The sequence below is a fragment of the Panthera tigris genome, chromosome A1, assembly GCF_018350195.1.
Source record: "Panthera tigris isolate Pti1 chromosome A1, P.tigris_Pti1_mat1.1, whole genome shotgun sequence".
NCBI classification, from domain to species: domain Eukaryota; kingdom Metazoa; phylum Chordata; class Mammalia; order Carnivora; family Felidae; genus Panthera; species Panthera tigris.
In genome coordinates, this window is record NC_056660.1 from 215,820,577 (window position 1) to 215,839,866 (window position 19,290).

General features: G+C 35.9%; 1 long non-coding RNA gene across 2 annotated transcripts in view; it reads right to left on the reverse strand.

Moving 5' to 3' along the window:
* Positions 1–19,290, reverse strand: part of LOC122231862 — a 75,112-nt gene that overhangs the window by 22,254 nt on the left and 33,568 nt on the right. The window contains exons 1-4 of one of the 2 annotated variants that reach the window (XR_006209132.1): positions 18,355–18,433; positions 12,442–12,551; positions 8,542–8,608; positions 2,125–2,232 (exon numbers count right to left, since the gene is read on the reverse strand). This is a non-coding gene — a long non-coding RNA (uncharacterized LOC122231862). Of the gene's footprint in view, positions 1–2,124; positions 2,233–8,541; positions 8,609–12,441; positions 12,552–18,354; positions 18,434–19,290 lie in introns of those variants that run through there. The other variant, XR_006209131.1, reaches the window with a different exon arrangement.

Here is a 19,290-nt window from a genome sequence, read left to right on the forward strand (position 1 = left end):
ATCCTTTCCCCTTACTGTACCTACTTCCTTTATATCTCTCTTCAAATGTTGACTTTCAGTGAGGTACCCCTAGGACTCCTATGTGTCCTTCTTGCTCTCGACTTCTCATATACATGTATATTGCACATTTAGTCTATAGCTATATTAAACACCTACAAGGGCGCCTGGTATATAAATGGAGCTCAATAAATATTTACTAAATGAGCATGTGGCTTTGTATCCTGTTCTCAATGATTTTAGACAATTTATCTTCACCCTTATTAGTCTTTCTCAATAATATCATTCTCAACTTGATTTTGTCCTACTTCTATGTGTCTAGTCTTCAAACAGTTTATTATAGCGACTTACGTTTCACAAGCAGGGACCCAAGTCATGGAGATTACTGACCATCTGAGCATTAGAAGTACCAAGAAGAGGAAAATACCTTGGATAAGTCACTGCTTCTTAGAGAAGGGATTTTAGATTTTTCCAGCATCTATGTGATCCCTTGAACCCGTTAAAGTGACTCTTTATTCACGCATTATGTTTTCACGAGTATAAAATAAATACTTAAAAATAATCCATGAAGTATAAAGTACAATATAGATTTCATTTAGGTAACTCTAAGTTAGATTATGTGGGCTGTTGGTCAGCAAACGTAGCTGAGATGTTCAATTGATGCCTCTACTAACAGTGAAATTTTATATGAAAAAAAAAGTGAACCATGTAAAGGATTTGTTATTAGTTCCTCTCTTAATTTAGAAAATTATACTATGAATTAACTTTTCTTAATCTAATTTTCCTTGATATAGAGGGTACCCTATTCTTTCACTATTCATTTGTTGATGCTTTCAGTAAATGAAGAAATAATTACCAAGCATCTATTTGTGTCATTCAATGGGGTTTTATAAGGCTGAAGCTCACCATGGAATTTCAGTAATGAAGTCACAAATAGGTGTTTAACTCAGTATCAGACACTCCATGGAGAACTTAGGATATAAATAAGAAGAGATAGAATATTAATTAACTGAATTGTTACTTCAATTCAATAATTTAGGATGAATATCCCTTTTTTACAAATGGGAACCAGAAGAAGAAAGAAGGTCCCTCGTTTGTTCAAGGCCACGTAACTCATATTTTTGAAAATTCATCTCAGAACTATTTGGTTCCAGAATCCTTGTTCCAAAAGACTAGAGTCTACTTTCTTGAATATGAATAAATACAATTCCTGCTGCCAAAGAGTTCAGAGTCTAACAGGAAAGATGAGAATATAAAATATTTAATATTATGGTATAAGTGCTATAATAAAAGTTTGTATGGAATTTTACAGAGGCTCAGATTAACAAGTAATTTGCAAATGTGTAATAGGTAGCAAAGCATGGGAAGCTAAAGTCTGATGATGACCTCACTAAATTTGAGAGATAATTTAGCAAGGATATCCAGCCTCTCCTAGAAAATAAGAAAAAAACAATTATGATGAATTATTAGATGAGTTTGTGAGGTCACTTCCAATTCTCTGTGAGTTGTTTTTATCTCTGTCTCCACGAGATAGCTATCTTATTACTCTGAGGTGTGAATATCTATTTTTGGAGCATTTAACTTTATAAACACTTGAAGATTGGAAGGGAGAGTATTAACATTCATTAGATGAATCCTTTGTTCACTGTTAACGTGTCTCGTTTCTCTCCTTCTAAATACAAGCGGTACCTTTCAATTCCACATACAGTAAAAGATAATTGGGTACTTGGAAATAACATAACCAAAGATGAGATCCATGAACATCCCATTGTCAGTCTGTCGCATTAATAAAAGCGCAATCATCTTGCTTTACTTTAAATATGCTGTGTGAGAAAATACAAAAAGAAATCCAGCATCCCTAGTATGCACCATTGTTATTTTTATTGCCAGGTTATTCTCTAATGCAAAAATCACAGATGTTGACCAAAATTAAAGTAATAGTTCACTCTCATGAAACTAGTGCTTTACAGATTGCTTAGATAATGTGATAACTATGAACATAGCCATATGCTTTATGTCCAGCCATTAGAAATGTTACTACATTTATTTGATTTAAAACTTTACATTGCATAATCAAGCGTTCCAAACGTTTATATGAAAATATTTTTACATTAGATAAGATGGTACCTTATGTTTTCGACTTTGGGTATTATCCTACACAGTTTCAGTTTATCTTCAGGACACCTGGAATTACTGGAAGTTTCTTTGTCCGCATCCATTCCTACTAGCCATGAGCTGAAAAGTAATGAATTGCCTCAGCTTTTAATTTTTGTAATTAATGAAAATAAAAATAAAGCAATACCATCATTTAGCCCCTCCCTGTTGTTATCTAATTCTAGACAGATCCTTGCTTCAGCCAGTTCAAATACAAATCCTGCAATTTTGTACTGAGTTTCACTCTATCTTAGTGAGCCTCTGAGTTTTGGAAAAAGAGATATAAAAATGACACGGAAACATCTTTTCTGAAGGAGATTCATAGAAATAGACAATGACACATATCACCAAACAGAATAATACCATCTCGTTATGAATTCTGCATAGATAGTGAAAGAGTGATGATAGGAAATTCTAGCTGGGATTATTTTGGAAGGGTAAATGTGTTGCACTTACGTTTGTGTGTGTGTATGAATGGTGTCCTGAGGAGGTAACATAAAAATCCAAAATACACTTATATACTGTCATTTCTTCAATTAGAATACATTCTAAATTTGTACCATGACAAATGAAAACCAACAAGGCCAGACCAAGTAATTTTCTGTGAACTCTTATAATACCATTCTGTTCTGAGTATGCTCAGCCATATTGATCTCTTTTCTGAAATTTTAGAGGAAGAACCATTAGGTATGAATTAAATATAGAAGTAGAGCAATTGCATATGATTACAAGTGAAAGAAAAAGAAAAGAGAAGTGTTGACCTCCTAGGGTTTGGACCCCAGTAACTGGGAGGATTTTGGAGCCATTATGGAGGAACTATGTTTCTCTCCTTCCTCCTCTCTTCTTCTCTCCTTCCCTTTCTTTCTTTTTTTTTTTCCCTCCCTCTTTCTCCCTTCCCCCACATCACTTCTCTCTCTCCTTTCCTTCCCTCTTTCCTTCCTTCCTTCCTTCCTTTTCTTTGTTTTCTTTCCAGAAGTAAAGATTTCAATATATTAATCTTAAAATAATTTTAAATATTCTAGTGGTTCTTAATCCCGCTCACCCATTCATCCCCACGTCTGTATGCTTCAATTCGGTAATATTTACTTTATTTTTTTATTAAAAAGTTTTCTTTTAAGTTTATTTATTTGTTTTTAGAGAGAGAAAGAGAAAGAGAGGGACGGAGAGAAAGAGATCATGTGCCAGTGGGGGAGGGGCAGAAAGAAAGAGAGAGAGAGAGAGAGAGAGAGAGAGAGAGAGAATCCCAAGCAGGCTCTGCACTGTCAGCCAAGATCAAGAGTTGGACACTTAACCAACTGAGCCACCCAGGTCCCCCAGTTATATTCGCTTTAAACTAACTTGTCTTTTCTGTTATTTACATATCTATGTCTCATAATATACTTGTGCTCTTACTAATAAATGTAGAAATGTTAAAATTAAGAGACTAAATACAGACATTGCAGGGTAAAAGAAGATACCTTGTAATTATGAAAAAATTAAATTTCAATTTAATTCCACCTAAGATTGGCCAGAGAAATAAAAAGGCATTTCACAAAAGAAGGTATCCATGTGGCCAAATAATCATATGAAAAGATGTTCAAATTCAGGAATAATTAGAGAAATCCCAATTAAAACCACTAGAAGAAACTAATATAAACTCATAGAATGCCTGAAGTTAGAAGATTGACAGTTACAAGTATTGAAGGGGAGGTAAAGTAATGGAAACCTTCAAAACAATCTCAATATACTGGTAGAAGTCTTACATTTGATGTCTTTACCTTGGAAAAACTGTTTAGCTTATCTATTCAAGTTGAAAATCATTACATCCTGTGACTCAACAATTCCATTTCTAGGCAAGTACCCAACTCGACTGCATGCACAAGTGAATCAGAAGACATTTCCAAGAACGTTCCTAATAACATTTTTCATAATAACCTAAAACTGAAAAATACCTATGCTCGTCTACTGTTTAATAAATTATGATTTATTAATATAGTGAAGTATCACACACATGGTAATATGAACAAGCTACAGGTGTACACATCCAGATGGATGCAACAAACACAGTCTTAAAAAATAATTCGATCACCAAAAAAAAACGCATGGTAAAATATAGGGACCTGATACTTTATTCTGTTTGAAAATGAGTTTGGCTTGCTTCTGCATTTTAATTGAGGTTGATCACCTAACCATAACTATAGTTACACCAAATTAATATTTGACCTGAACAACCTATTTTGAACTGAGGGTTAATTGTTTCATTGACCCATTAAATAGAATGTGCACCTCAAAAATTCAATTCCACAAGGGAAGTATTAAATAGAGTGACCAGTATGAAAGGTTCAAATGGTATGAGCAGGTTCAGATTTCTGTTATACCTGTCCATACTCGTATTGGTTTGCTAGGACTACCATAAAACATATCACAGATTGGTTGGCTTCAATAACAGATATGTTTTTTCACAGTTTTGGAAGCTAGAAGCCCAAGAGCAACGTATCAGCAGATTTGCTTTCTTCTGGGACCTCTTTCTTTGGATTTAAAGAATCTTTTCACTGTGAATTCAAATGGTCTTTTCGTATGTGGGCATCCCTGGTATTTTTTTTTTTGTTTGTTTCCAAATTTTCTGTTTTTATAAGGACACCAGTCAGGTTGGATTAGGGTCCACCCTAATGGACTCATTTGAACTTAATCACTTATTTAAAAGTCTTATTTCAAAATAAAATCACATTCTGAGGCACTACAGGTTGGGGTTTCAACACGTGAATTTTACAGGGACACGATTCAGCCTACGACACTATTGTTTTGTCATCACACCCTAGAATCATTCTGTGGCTTCATGGAATGGTACCTATCTATTGATTGAAATGAGAAATAAACATAGTCTAGTCTTCTGCTTAATCATCACAGAATGCTGCTTATATGTAGTATTCTATATGTAGTAGTTCATAGACAGAGGCTAATATCTTATCTTGCTGTTTAAAGACCTGGAAAAAAATTCAAATTTAGCAATATAATGGGAAGATGCTGTTTCTTTCTTTAATGCCCATGAAAATATTTATCCCAGTGGAAGAGGATCTAAATCAAAATGCAAATGTTAAGACCCATCTTTGTCAATGACATTCAGCCCCTTCCTCTGTTTAGTGAACCTGTGTACCTAGCAGTTAAGATGGCAAAGACCAAGGCCAGTGCTGGGTTCAGCAGTATGAACTTCCACCCACCAACTCCAATTCGATTATCTCCACTGATCAGTGCCCACCATTGCAGAGGCTAACACATAACTCCAGAAGTGGTGCCATTTCATGGACATTGTTCAGTGGAGAGCAATCAGATAGTTCTCTGGGAGCGGAAGAATAACACTAAACACTGTTTGTCATGGAAGGCTGGTGCTTTCTCATCATGTGAACAGAGACACATGTCAGGGAATAGACTTGCACTCTTTGGGTGCAACACTTCTGCTGGCACTAACATTCATGGACATACAGAATATCTTATCTATCCCACATGGATAGATGTGGGATAGATCTCATACAAGATCTTTTCTATGTAGACAATCCATTTTGTGATTATGGATTCCTGTGGTACCTGGCTGCCTCAATCATGTAAGCATCCAACTCTTGGTTTCAGTGCAGGTCGTGATTCTCAATGTTTGTGAAATCAACCCTCGACAGTGCGGAGCCTCCTTGGGATTCTCTCTTCCCCTCTCTCTCTCTGCCCCTCCTCTCTTCTCTCTCTTTCAAAATAAATAAACTTTAAAAACAAAAAGACAATAAATAATTTATCCTGGAATCAGTTTATTTGATAGGGTAGTGAAATAACTTGCTGAAAAGTCAGGTACCACACCAACTGGGAAATAGAGCCCTAAAAACGTGAACAGTTATCTCGGAAGATAGTTTTAGACATGACTTAAACCAGAATCCAGTATTTGGTGACATTTTTGTCATAGCAAGGAAACAAAGGATAAAACTAGCAGTTGTTTTGGTTTTTTTAAGTCATAATTATCATAACCCTTCAGAGATTTTGTTTTCTTCCTGCACCATGATTTTGAACTCAGTTGATTTGAAAGCATCAGCGACCTAAAAGAAGGCTTTTAATAAGGAACCTCTTCATTCTTTCACTGAATCTGACATCGAGACTGTCCTAGGGCTATTGATTTACTACTGAATAAGCAGATATGGCGACATCGACTAGGGAATCCTAACTGCCATAGGGAAAGTGGATTGCTGCTAGACATTGCAGGAATGGAAGATCATATCTGAACTCTAAAGGAGTCACTAAAATTACTTCTGGTACCTTCATGTCCAATCATCCTAGTCAATAGATAACTAGACAATAAAGATCAGATCAGCAGAGACTCAACTCCTATAAGACTAAAGTTTTGAATCATTCCACCAGATAGAGGCCCTGTTAGGTGATGTGCTGGGAGAAGAGAAATGGAATATAGAAAGCCTGGTAGAGGGGGACAGCAATGATTATCAACTTAGACTCAGGAACAGTTGTGGAAGTGAGACAGTAGAAGCTATCCGTAATGTTAATCTCTTTGCTGTTTTATGTGAAAAGCCCGGTGGTACCTAATATTTTAAGTTGCAGGTGGACATGTGACTTAATTGTCACATCTGATAGCTGATAGGCTTTTTTGTGTTCTCTGATACACAGTTTTTCAACTGAGAGATGACAATAGTGGATGTAGTGAAGCAGAAGGGATGTAATGTACAGGATATTTTCCATTCATTCAACCCCACTTTTGTGGTGAAGACGGACAGACCTTGATTAAGTCAAAAGTCTTTCTTGCTCTCTGTGCTCTGGTGACCAACGACCAAAGATGGGTGCCAGCAGGGATGAAGGTGAGTGAGGTTGGGATATTTATTGTCTAAGCTCCATCTATGAGGGTTTATTTCATTATGATGTCATCCTCTTATCAAAAGTCAGTGCTTATATAAGGTAGCTCTCTTTAAACAGAGAGGTGTTCTGGTAACACCTCTTCCCCTCCTTTATCCTGCTGCTTCAAATCCCCGGTGGTTCAAGTTCCCCACTGTTAGTAGTTGTAGGAAACTACCCTGTTCACACAATCATCATTAGGCCATATGTTCAACTCTTTTAAAGTTAGCATAGTTTATTGGTTCGTGTGACTGATTCAGATATTAGGAATAAAATAGGATATTAATAGAGATTTTATAAATATAATTAGTTTCGTATGGGTATGCCCACATAAAGTCAACTAACATCTCAAACAACCTTGAAAAAACAGTTGGGATTTTCTTTACATTGTCATAAATTACTTTCACTTGACATCTAAAACTATTAGTATATATTGATAGGCAGAATTGTCTACCAAAAGACTATTAATGTACAAGAGAATCAGGCAAAGAAAAAAGTGTCATTTTAGGAGAAATTTAGTAACTAATGGCACTTTGCCAAGCAAGAAGCAGATGTTTAACTATAACTGTCAACAAAACATGAATAGAAAAAGAAACAGCATCATATTATGGAAGTTTTAGTTTAGAAAGTACAAAATCTGAACCCTAAATAAACACCAAGATGGAAACACAAAGGTGTAGTGAAATCAGTCACTATTTCTGGAATGTTTCTAAAGGAAAGATGGTTCCTTTTTTAATGCAAACACTATTATAATAAGAGTGATTGCAAAATAAATAAATGTGATGGTTCACAAGATTTTTTGGAAAGTTTAGAATAAAACTTCTGGCAAGTAGTGAGAGCAAAGTTCAGTGATGTGGCTAGACTCTATTAACATTTGGAACAGATAGGGATATAGAATCCAAGAAGCAGTGTGCCCGTTTGTAGAGCTCAACAAAAACCACTGATCTAGAAAGACTTGTTTTATGAAAACAGTCTTTCACCAGAGAATTAATATCTTTCACCAGTGAGTTTATTCAATAAAATGGAGAAAAAAAATACATTCCCTTATATGAAAAGTGTCAGTTCAGAGATCCTTCTACGCTCAATTTACAGATCATTTCATGGGCAAATGTATAAATCTCTTTTCCCCTTGGCCATATAGCATGCATTCATTATGCTTTCATGGATATTGAATAGTAACTACAAAATGGTTATCCCTTAAAAGGCTAAATTTTATATTTGGTAACATAACCTTGCCAAGTGTGCAACAGCAATCTTAAAAGTGTAGCCTAAGTTATTTATTATATTGATATGTAATGACCCTTGGTTTGTTGGAACATTCTCTTCATTTTTTGAGCATTCCTCCTCCCCCCAAAAATAATAATATTGCAGCGAATGTAGGTGTGGAAATTTGTATCCAAAGGCAAAACTGGCATTTTATGTGATAAGTTTTGAGAATAAAAGTCAAAGATTCAGTATACTTTAATGGTTATTACGCCTTACACACTCACAGGTATGATTGCGTACTGTTGTTTCCACTAATAACCAGTGTTATACCTACAGTCCACTCCCTGGCAGATGGTGGAACAGATAATGCTATCCTCCCACTGCTACACATCTGAGTCTGTAAAGAACAATAGTGCATTGTTAAAAGAAACACAAACCGGCAAGCTTCTTTTCACACATAAACATTTATTTGAGTTTAAATTATCCATTTAAAATGGTAAGTACAATTTCTTTTTTTTCTTTTGTAAAACACTGTTAGCAGTCTTAATGTTTATGTAGGTGTGTGCTTGAAGCCTAAGGGGGACTTTTTTCCATTCTTTTAAAATGTAGTTAAGAGTCAGAAGTGAAAAATACCCGATATTATTTCAACCAACACGTCCAATTTTATATCTACACTGTTCACATAGGCATAGGGTATTTGTAAAAGACAATAGAGACAACCCAGGCTGTTACGTTTATTCTCTAAATGTGAAAACTGACAGTCAGATAGCTTAAGTGACATGTGAAAGGGCACAAGGCTAACTAATGACAGAACATCATTAGAGTTCAACATCCTGTTTCCAAAATGTCTCCACCAATTCTACATTCCCACCAGAAATGTGTAAGTGTTCCCTTTTCTCCATACCCTCATTAACAATGATTTTTTGTCTTTTCGATGATAGCCGTTACAACAGAGGTGAGGTTACATTTCATGGTGGTTGTGATTTGCGTTTCCTTGATGATTAGTGAAAAGAATTCCAAACAAAACTACTAAATGATCCAGCAATCCCTCTTCTGGATATATATTCAAAAACATGGTATCGGGATCTGGAAGAATTATCTTCATCCCCGTGCTTATGGCAGGGTTATTCACAACAGCCATATATGAAAATAACTTAAACGTCTGTCAACAGATGAATGGGTAAAGAAAATGTGGTGAATATGTACAGTGAGTATTCAGCCTTATAAAAAAAAGGAAATTCTGACATTTACAACAACATTTGTGATGAACCCGAAGGACATTATATTAAATGAAATAAGCCAGATGCATGAAGGCAAATACTCCATGATCCCCCATACGTGTGGAATCTAAAATAGCCAAACTCATGAAGCAGAAAGTGGAAGGGTGGTTTTCGGAGGATGGGGGGGAAAAGTGCTGTTGGTCAAAGGATATGGTGATATGAGTTAACAATATTGTATCATATACTTGAAATGTTCTAAGAAGGTAGATCTTAAGTGTTTCTCACCACATAAAAAAAGAAAATGATAACTATTTGAGGTGATTGGATATATTAATTAGCTTGATTGAGCTGATCATTTCAAAATGTATCCATATACTAGGGTGGCTTGGTGGCTTAATTGGTTAAGTGTCCAACTCTTGACTTTGGCTCAGGTCATGATCTCCCAGTTTGTGAGTTAGAAACCCTCATTGAGCTCTGCTATTCTCTCTCTCTCCCCCTGTCTCTGCCACTCCCCACTCATGCTCTCTCTCTCTCTCAAAATAAATAAACTTAAAAAAATTTAATGCATCTATACATCAAAATATCAGGTTGTATACCTTAAATAGAGACAGTTTTTATTTGACAATTATACTCCCAATAAAACTAAAAAAAAAAAGTACAATGTCTTGAATCATAGTTAAGAATTTTTTTTCTTTCCACTGCTAATAATTTATGTGACATTTTCCAAAATTTATATGTCTTTAGAATGCACTTATTTTCCATAGTATATATTCCGCTTTAGGAACTAAAGACCTAAAATATTTTTAATTTACACAAGCATAAGAGATTATTTCCAAAAATGTGAGTTAGAAGAAAGATTTCACCAATTACATTGTTATTCTGAGAAACATATTAGCGAATACAGAATATCAATAGGGGGCACATTACTAAATACATGATAAATGGCAAAATATGTGTTACCTGTTTTAAACAAAATGGAGACCTGATTATTGACAAATTAATACAATATTGAAAAAAGTGATCATCTTCGGCTGAGCTAGTTGACATTATGCAGTTCAATAAACTGAACGAAATCTATAAGCCTAAGAAAGAGTGTGAAGAAAATCACTCATCAAGTGTGAAGAATTTGTCTGTGTGGTGCAGGCAGCTGAGACATCTACTCATCAGAAAATACCTACTCTCCTGATTTCCTTCCCACATATACTATCACAGGTCATATTTCACTGCAATTGGGTGAAGTCATAAAAAGCATGCCTCTCCTGCTACTCAACACGTATCAATTTGTGTTTGTCATAAGACACTGAGACTATGTTGGTCAGTTGCCCAGTCTGGACAACAGCCTTTTGTAAGTGTGACAAAAGACTCCATTTGGATTTTGTTTCTTTACTGGTCACTTGATATGAGTGTAACCTGTTCAACACCAAATGAAAAGGGTGGACCCATCAAGATGCAAATAAATCCACTGAATGTTATGCTTCCTTCTTATTTGTGGGATCATCCTTCAAACACAGTGTTTTGTCTTCCAATGCTTGGGGAAATCATACAGCAATTTCCTAAAATTTCATACTGATGACTGGCCTCTGAATTTAGCTGGCTGCAGAATGTGTCAACCAACTTCTATATGTTGTGTCAACAATTATTCTTGGTAAGCCACCCATTTAAGGCTAGCTACATAACTCGTGAAGACCAGCACAAAATAAAAATTCAGGTCCTCGGGGGCACCTGGATGGCCAGTCAGGTAAGTGTCCAACTCTTGATCTCAGCTCAGATCATGATCTCATGGTTTGTGAGATCGAGCCACTCACCAAGCGGCTGACAGTGTGGAGCCTGCCTGGGATTCTCTCTCTTCCTCTCTTTCTGCCCCTCCTTTGCATGCTTGCACTCGGGTGCATTCTCTCTACCAAACAATAAATAAAAAACTTAAAACTTCAGGTTCTCAGCAAAGAACCCAGGAATTCTGTTCCACGGTTGTTACTGACTGAATTTTGCCAACAGCCTCAAAAGCTTAGAAGCAAATCCTTCCCTAGGTGAGCATTCAAATAAGTCTCTATCCATAGCTAATATCTGGATTCGAGCTTGTGAGAAACGCGAAGGTAGAGAACCTCGTTAAGACATTTTCCAAATTCCTGACTTACAGAAAGTATGACTTAACAAACACGCTGTGTTTCAAACACTAAGTTTGTGGCGATTTGTTAGGTAAGAATATATAACTCACTTTTAATAAACGTTGACTATCACATCTGATTATTGATCAGTTAGTACTCATCAAGTAAACCCTTGATAATGGTATATCTCTTATGAAGTTATTAGACTCCTACTCATTTATCCTGAGAATTCAAAATAGTAAAGACTCTTCAGGCATCCTTTATTTTTACGTATATATGCTAATTATTTTACACTGTAGTTTCAGTAGATAATTCTTTATTCTTACACTGTCTCTGGACAGCTGTAAATTTTGTTATTAAATGTCTCATGGATAGCACTATAATTATGATATTTTTAAGTCTCATAGAAGCTTTGGATGGCAATATGAGCCGGCTCTTATTTCCAATACTAATCTTAAAGTAATGTGATTAGGGTCTCCCTCTTCCCTGGTTATTGGATTCACTTTTGCCAATGCTTTCTGTGGCTGCCAGGATTAAGAGCATTTATAACTTTCCTGTCACTTTGGCTTTCTTTTTCTACTAATTTTGCCATTTACAAAAGGATTATATGAATAATCTAAATTCCATTGATATTGCCTGTCACATGCCACTGAATTTTCATTAGCTCAAACTTGGATCAGTTGGCAACCATTCAAACATAAAAATATTGAAAGTACTTCTTTCCTTATCATATTTTAAATCCAATAAACCTTTTATCCCTGTATTTATGGGGAGGGGGATGTCTTTGCATGAATCTCACTATTGTTATTAATCTGCATGCTACATAGTCAGGAACTCAGTATTAGTTGGTTTTATGTTCAGAATTCACAAAAGTATCCAAGAGAACACTTAACTAAAATGCTTACACAGCAAGTAACAGAGATTTTCACAGTATTCTGAGTGCAACTTCCAGGCTTCTCGACGACATGGTGGACAGGATGAGCTGGTTCTCAGGAGACATGGTTCTCAGGATGAGCTGAAGAAGATAGGAACAGTTTCATATTATACAAGCTATATCTTCAATTCTCTACCTATCTTTTTTAAAAAAAATTAAAGTTTATTTATTTTGAGAGAGAGAGAGAGAGAGAGAGAGAGAGAGAGAGAGGAGTAGAGAGAAAAGGAGAGAGAGAGAATCCCTATCAGGCTCTGCACTGGATTCACTTTGGCCGACATGCTTGAACTCACAAACTGCAAGATCATGACTTGAGCTGAAATCAGGAGTTGGAATCTCAACCAACTGAGCCATCTGGGCGCCCCTCTACCCCTCTTTTTTGTCATGCTTATTCTGTAGCTCCTCTGAGAGCACTTACTACTAAGGTTCACTCTTCTTGAGCAACTTTGTATTATCAAAGTATTCAGAATAATAAATCCCAAACACCAAGTACAGTCCGAATGCTCCATCTTTGTGTCAACTGATTTTGCCAAGCAATATTTCAAGATAGATCAATGTCATAATATCAAGTCTCCCTGAGATTCTTCTAAAAATGGAAAAGGGAACAAGAACAAAGAAACAAAATTGAATGGAGCCATGACTATGAAATATATAAATAAATAAATAAATAAAGTCCATTATCTACAGATGTTTTCAAATGGAAACATCTCTAGCAGGTAGGACTAGGAACTAATAGAAATAACAAGTTATGTCAAAAGATCAATGTATATTCTTTGTCTATTGTTAGCCCATTATTTTTATAGATTAGGTGGAAAATATGAAAAATTTAACTTTGAAAGATACTCTCTCAATACTAAGATTATAAAGTTTATATTTATGCTTATTCTTGATTATAGAAGTTAGACTCTTTTTGTCAAAGCACTTTATAAGAAGAAATAGAGTCATACCATAAAAGCATTGGCATAATTGAAATCCTTCAAAAGTAAGCACATAACACATAGCAACAGAACAAACAATAAAATGATAGTCATATATTTCAAGCTAATGGCTTTTCCAGATAATGCTTCGTCTTTAGAAGGGGAAGCCGTATATGTCTAAAATACCAATGGCATTATCTATAGATTCAGCCTATTTATCACCATCCTAAAGGTAGAGCTTTGGGTAAGGAGAACACATGATTATTTTCCCATAACAAGTTTTGCTAGCTCTCTGTTTTAGCCCTGGGCTGATGTTGTCGCTAGCTACCAACATCACTGAACAGGAGGAACTTCTGTCTGTCTGTTTGCTTGTTTTGCTTTAAACAACCAACAGCTTTCTTGGAGTTCTGGAGGCTGGAAAGTCCAATATCAAGGTGCTAAGTGAGTTCTTGGTGAGATTTTCTTTTCTGTCCTGCAGAAGTTCATCTTCTGGCTCCCATGGTTGAGAGAGATCTTTGCAGCAAGCTCTCTGTTGTCTCTTCTTATACGGACACTTATAAGATCTCATTATGAGGGCCCCATCCTCATGATCTCATACAAACCTGTCTCCCAAAGGCTTCTTTCCCAACTACCATAATACTAGGGATTAGGGCTTCAACATAGAAATTTGGAGGAGGCACATTCAGTCCACAGCAGTATTTTTTAAATTGCAAGATGACTGAAATTACTGAGTTGCAAGGGAGTCTAGAAAATATAGTGCCCTTTCTTTGGATTCTTCATCTTCTGGAATAAGGAAGGTACTTTAAAAGGGGATAAGGGGAGTCTGGTACCATCTGATGGGCATGACCTGAAGGCGTCATCAGAGACCGCATAGAAGCTGATTCACCACCCACAGACACCTCTCCATCTATCACCCAGAGGAACTCCTATTGGTACTGTTTTGTAGTTCTTGTCGACTTTTAATCAACATCTATTAACAACTAGGTAAATAAATGAGATTATATGCAACATATAGCTCTATGGCTATTTATCCACTTGATACATTATTGAATTTTTTTCTCACATCATAAACACTCACTTATTAATTTTAAGAGCCTCCAGACATTTCAGAAGGGATAAACCATACTGTATTTAACAAAGGCCTACGGTCAGAATTTTTAGCAATATATGTAGATTGTTTCCAAATTTCCCCTATTAAAAATAAAATTATGAAGCAAATTTCAGAAGTGAAATCTAATGATAAAGGTCTGAAAGCAATATTGCTCAAAAAATACGTAGTTTAGACTTGTATATGCAATACTAAATAGTCCTCCAGAAAAATTATATCAAATTATACCTAGGGGCACCTCAGTGACTCAGTTGGTTAAGCAACTGACTTGATTTCAGCTCAGGTCATGACCTCCCTGTCCTTGGGATTGAGTCCCGTGTTGGGCTCTGGACTAGCAGGACAGAGACTGCTTGGGGTTCTCTCCCTCCCCCCTGCCCCTCATCTGCTCATGTTCTCTCTCTTTCTGTCTCTCAAAATAAATAGATAAACATTTAAAACATATATATACCTATGAGTTGCATTAGACACTGCTTGTTTGCCCGTATCTTCAACAACACCATGTATTATCATTTGTATTTTTTCCTATTTGACAGGGAAAAATCTCCTCACCCTGGTTACACTTCTTTTTCTAATTAAAATATAATTTACATATAACATTGTTTAAGGGTACAACCTGCTGATTTGATACATTTATGTATATTGCAATATGATCACCACTATTGTGTTAACTAACACTTCTATTAGTGGCATAATTATAATTTCTGTTTTGTAGTGAAAATATTTAAGATCTAGTCTTATAGCAACTTTGAGTATAACCACAATGCTATGCATTAGATATCCAGAACCTGTGTTTTAACTTCAAGTTTGTAATCTCTGGCCAACATCCATTTCTGGAGCCTCTGTGTTTGAAAAGTGAGAGCTTTTCAGAGCTGGGAATGATACTAGCAGCAAGGTGATATGAAGTTGATAACAGCCCATCCTAAGATCTAGGCCTCTCATGAAAGCAATAAATAATTCTAAAACCCCAGATAGGGATTATCTACACTTGAAAGGAAACTAGAGAGAATATTTACATACCATGCATGAGTTTGCATAATTTACATAATATTATTATTAAAACATCATGAGATAATTTGTACTATGCACTTAATATGTTATAGGTAATTTACATGTATTAAATTAATCACCACAACAACTTCTGAGGCAGGTAGATCAGTATTCCCATTTCCTTGATGAGAGAAATAAAGCACAGGGAGGATAAATAACAAACAATGTCACTCACCAAAGATTTGAACAATCTAATTCTTGAGTTCATACCTTCAACCATGGAATTATTATGTTGCCTTTTCCAAACACTTAGTGGGTAGAACAGTGCTCACCGATTGAGAATTAGATATTGGAGACATGGCAGTATTTCTATACCAAGGGAAGTATTGATAAAATACTGATATTTTATTATTTGTTTCACACTATATTAAGTGTACACACTTCTAACATACACACACACACACACACACACACACACACACACAGAAAGTAATTTTATGAAAAATTGGCAGGAACATTGTTTTAATTATGAAACATACTTTTTAAAGTTTATTAATTGATTATGAGACAGAAAGAAAGCATGGATGGGGAAAAGGCAGAGAGAGAGAGAGAGAGAGAGAGAGAGAGAGAGAATCCCAAGCAAGCTCTGGACTGTCAGTGCACAGCCTGTCACAGAGCTTGAACTCATGAGCTGAGCCAAGGTCAAGATTCAGATGTTTAACTTACTGAGCCACCCAGGCGCCCCAAGAAATATTATTTTTAAAAGAGTGCTGGAATAACAATTACAAGTTACTTGACAAAATGGAGAAATAAGAGTGAAATAAGGCTGATGAACACAGAGATCAGTTCACTGGACATTAACAAGTTTTTTATCTGTGTGGTTCCAAAAAATCTATTTCTACATTGGTGTGATATCATTATAGGAATACTTTGCATGTGGCTTATGTTAATATTTTATGATTTTTCCTCTTTTTACATTCTATTTTTAAGCAAAGTGCGTTTTAGATTTTTAAAATCTGAACGTTTGTGAAACAAAGATATTGCAAAATTAAGTCTAATTTTTTCTATAATCTTACAAAAATATTTTCATAGTTACATACATTTATTACAAATACCACAACAGAGACCAATTAATACCAAAGCTGTTGAAATGTAAATTGGTTGTATTTTTAATAATGAAATAATAGTGAAACAAATGTTTTGTATACTCTTTTCCTCATAGGTTACCATTTTAACCGTGACTCTTATCAGATTTTGATTTATCTCTTTATCCATTCTTGTAGCTAATGGGGAACAAATTACTTATTACTCATGAAAGACACTAACTACCTAGTGTTGCAGAAAAAGAGAATATTACAATTTACATTTAAATGAGATTTGAAATGTTAATGAACAGATCCAGTATTCTAATTATCTCTACAAATACTTTAAATTAAGGTGAACTTTTGTAGATGGATCATTCCTTGAGTCTTAGTCTAGAGTGCCCTACAGGGTTGCATATAAAGTGTAGAGCATACATATTAGGTACATGCATTATTATAATGTAAATTATATAGTCAAATAACTACAATTATTATTAATAAATATACTATTTTACTGTAATGAAGGATCATAACCAAATAAAATATTTTTAAATTAAAATATTATGACAGTATTGATTTGAGGGTTTTATTCATTTCTTTTTCTCTGGTTAAAACAAATAGAGACATGGACCGCCTGCGTGGCTCAGTGGCTAAGCGTCTGACTTCGGCTCAGGTCACGATCTCACAGTTAATGGGTTCAAGCCCCACATCAGGCTCTGTGCTGACAGCTCGGAGTCTGAAGCCTGCTTCAGATTCTGTATCTCCCTCTCTTTCCGCCCGTCCCCTACTCACTCTCTCTCTCTCTCAAAAATAAATAAACATTAAAAAATATTTTAAAAAATAGAGACATGACTGATTAGAAAGATAGTTTTGATAAAAATTGCCCATACAACGTAGATATTTCCTTCTTATCTTAACATAATACTTTTTACAATGCATCAATGCATCAGTAAGCAGTGTATAAGAGCAAAATATACATTGTGAGCAGTGTATAGAACAAAATTTACACTATAAGCGGTGTATGAGAACAAAAATGTAATTTTTCAGGAGTTCACTATGCTTCGAGCTACCAATGAATGTGAATTCAATAGAAGAACCTTCCATCTGGCTAAACATAGTGACTCACAGAGAAAAACATAAAACGCAAACATTGCATCTTTTTTTTTCATATCCTGTTTAAATATTTGCACTCTCCTAGAAGAGGGCATTGTGCTTTCCCCCCAAATTTACGCAATTTTCTTGACAAATGTATTTGGTGAAGCGTCCCAAATATGACAACGTCTCCAGGATACAAGAACTAAGTAGTGACTAAATAAGAGGGGCCATAAATACTATAGAGAAGTTAATAAAACATTTTGAAAAAAAAAAAAAAGAACAATAGGCTTAAAGGAGTTTAGATTGCTCATAGACATTGAGGGTAAGAGTGGCAGGAACAAAAGCTTAATATATCAAGTTAGCATAGTTATGATCTGCTTTAAATAGGATTGAAAAAAAAATTCAGTGAGCTGAAAGTAACGGCCATAACACTAGCACTGCCAAATGCCACGTCATGGTATTTGGTCTTATTTGGGCATAAGAGTAACTTCTTCCTCCATGGAGGAAGCAAGCACATCAAACATTAGACTTATGTTTTAAATCGGGGCAAAGAAGAAATAGGAAAGTGAACCACAGTCATCGATCCTCCCTGACGTCACAAAATTTCATGCGGATCATGATGATGTCTTGTATTCGTTTGCGCAGGCGCTAAAACAAAATCCCATAGAATGGTAGCTTAACAGAAATAAACTTCTCACAGTTTTAGAGACTCAGGATGCCAGCATGGTTGGGTCCTGGTGAGAACCTTCTTCCTGGCTTACAGAAGACTCCCTTCTTGCTGTATCCTTACATGGCAGAGAGAGAGGGAGAGGAAGTTATGTGGTCTCTTCCTATAAGGACACTAATCCCATCATTAAGACCCCACCTTTATGACATCATATAACCTTAATTAACTTTCTTTTTAATTTTTTTTTAACGTTTATTTATTTTTGAGACACAGAGAGACAGAGCATGAACGGGGGAGGGTCAAGAGAGGGAGACACAGAATCTGAAACAGGCTCCAGGCTCTGAGCTGTCAGCACAGAGCCCAACACGGGGCTCGAACTCACGGACCGCGAGATCGTGACCTGAGCGAAGTCGGACACTTAAGCGACTGAGCCACCCAGACGCCCCAAACCTTAAATAAATTTCAAAGGCCCCACCTCCAAATACCACTGTGGTGGGGGGTTAGCGCGTTAACCCACGAAATTTGGAGGAACACAATTCAGTCCATAGCATTTCACCATTTTTGTGCTCTCAAAATACGACAGTGAGACAGGCAGAGGACAGACATTCCAGTCTGAAAGGGAGAAATAGGAAAGAAAGAAGGGGTGACGGGTCTTAAGCAAGTTCAAAACCTAGCAAAGAAAATTCTATTAGATCTCAGCACACAAGAATAATACTTCTTGGTTTATTATTCTGCCCTGCAAGCCCACCAGGGTGGCGACTGGAGTCAGAGAGTCGGCCCTATTCTTTGAAACGAAAACTGAAGAGGAACTAGTCTTGCCCCCCAGCCTGTGATGGGAGTAGCAGCCCTGATGATCTTCGCATTGCCTTTGTCCTCATTCCTTCATTTTCTTGGGGAATAATGCCTATTCACAGCAGAATAGCTCTTTGTGCTTTCTTTTAGAGTCCAAGAAGTTCCAATGGCATTC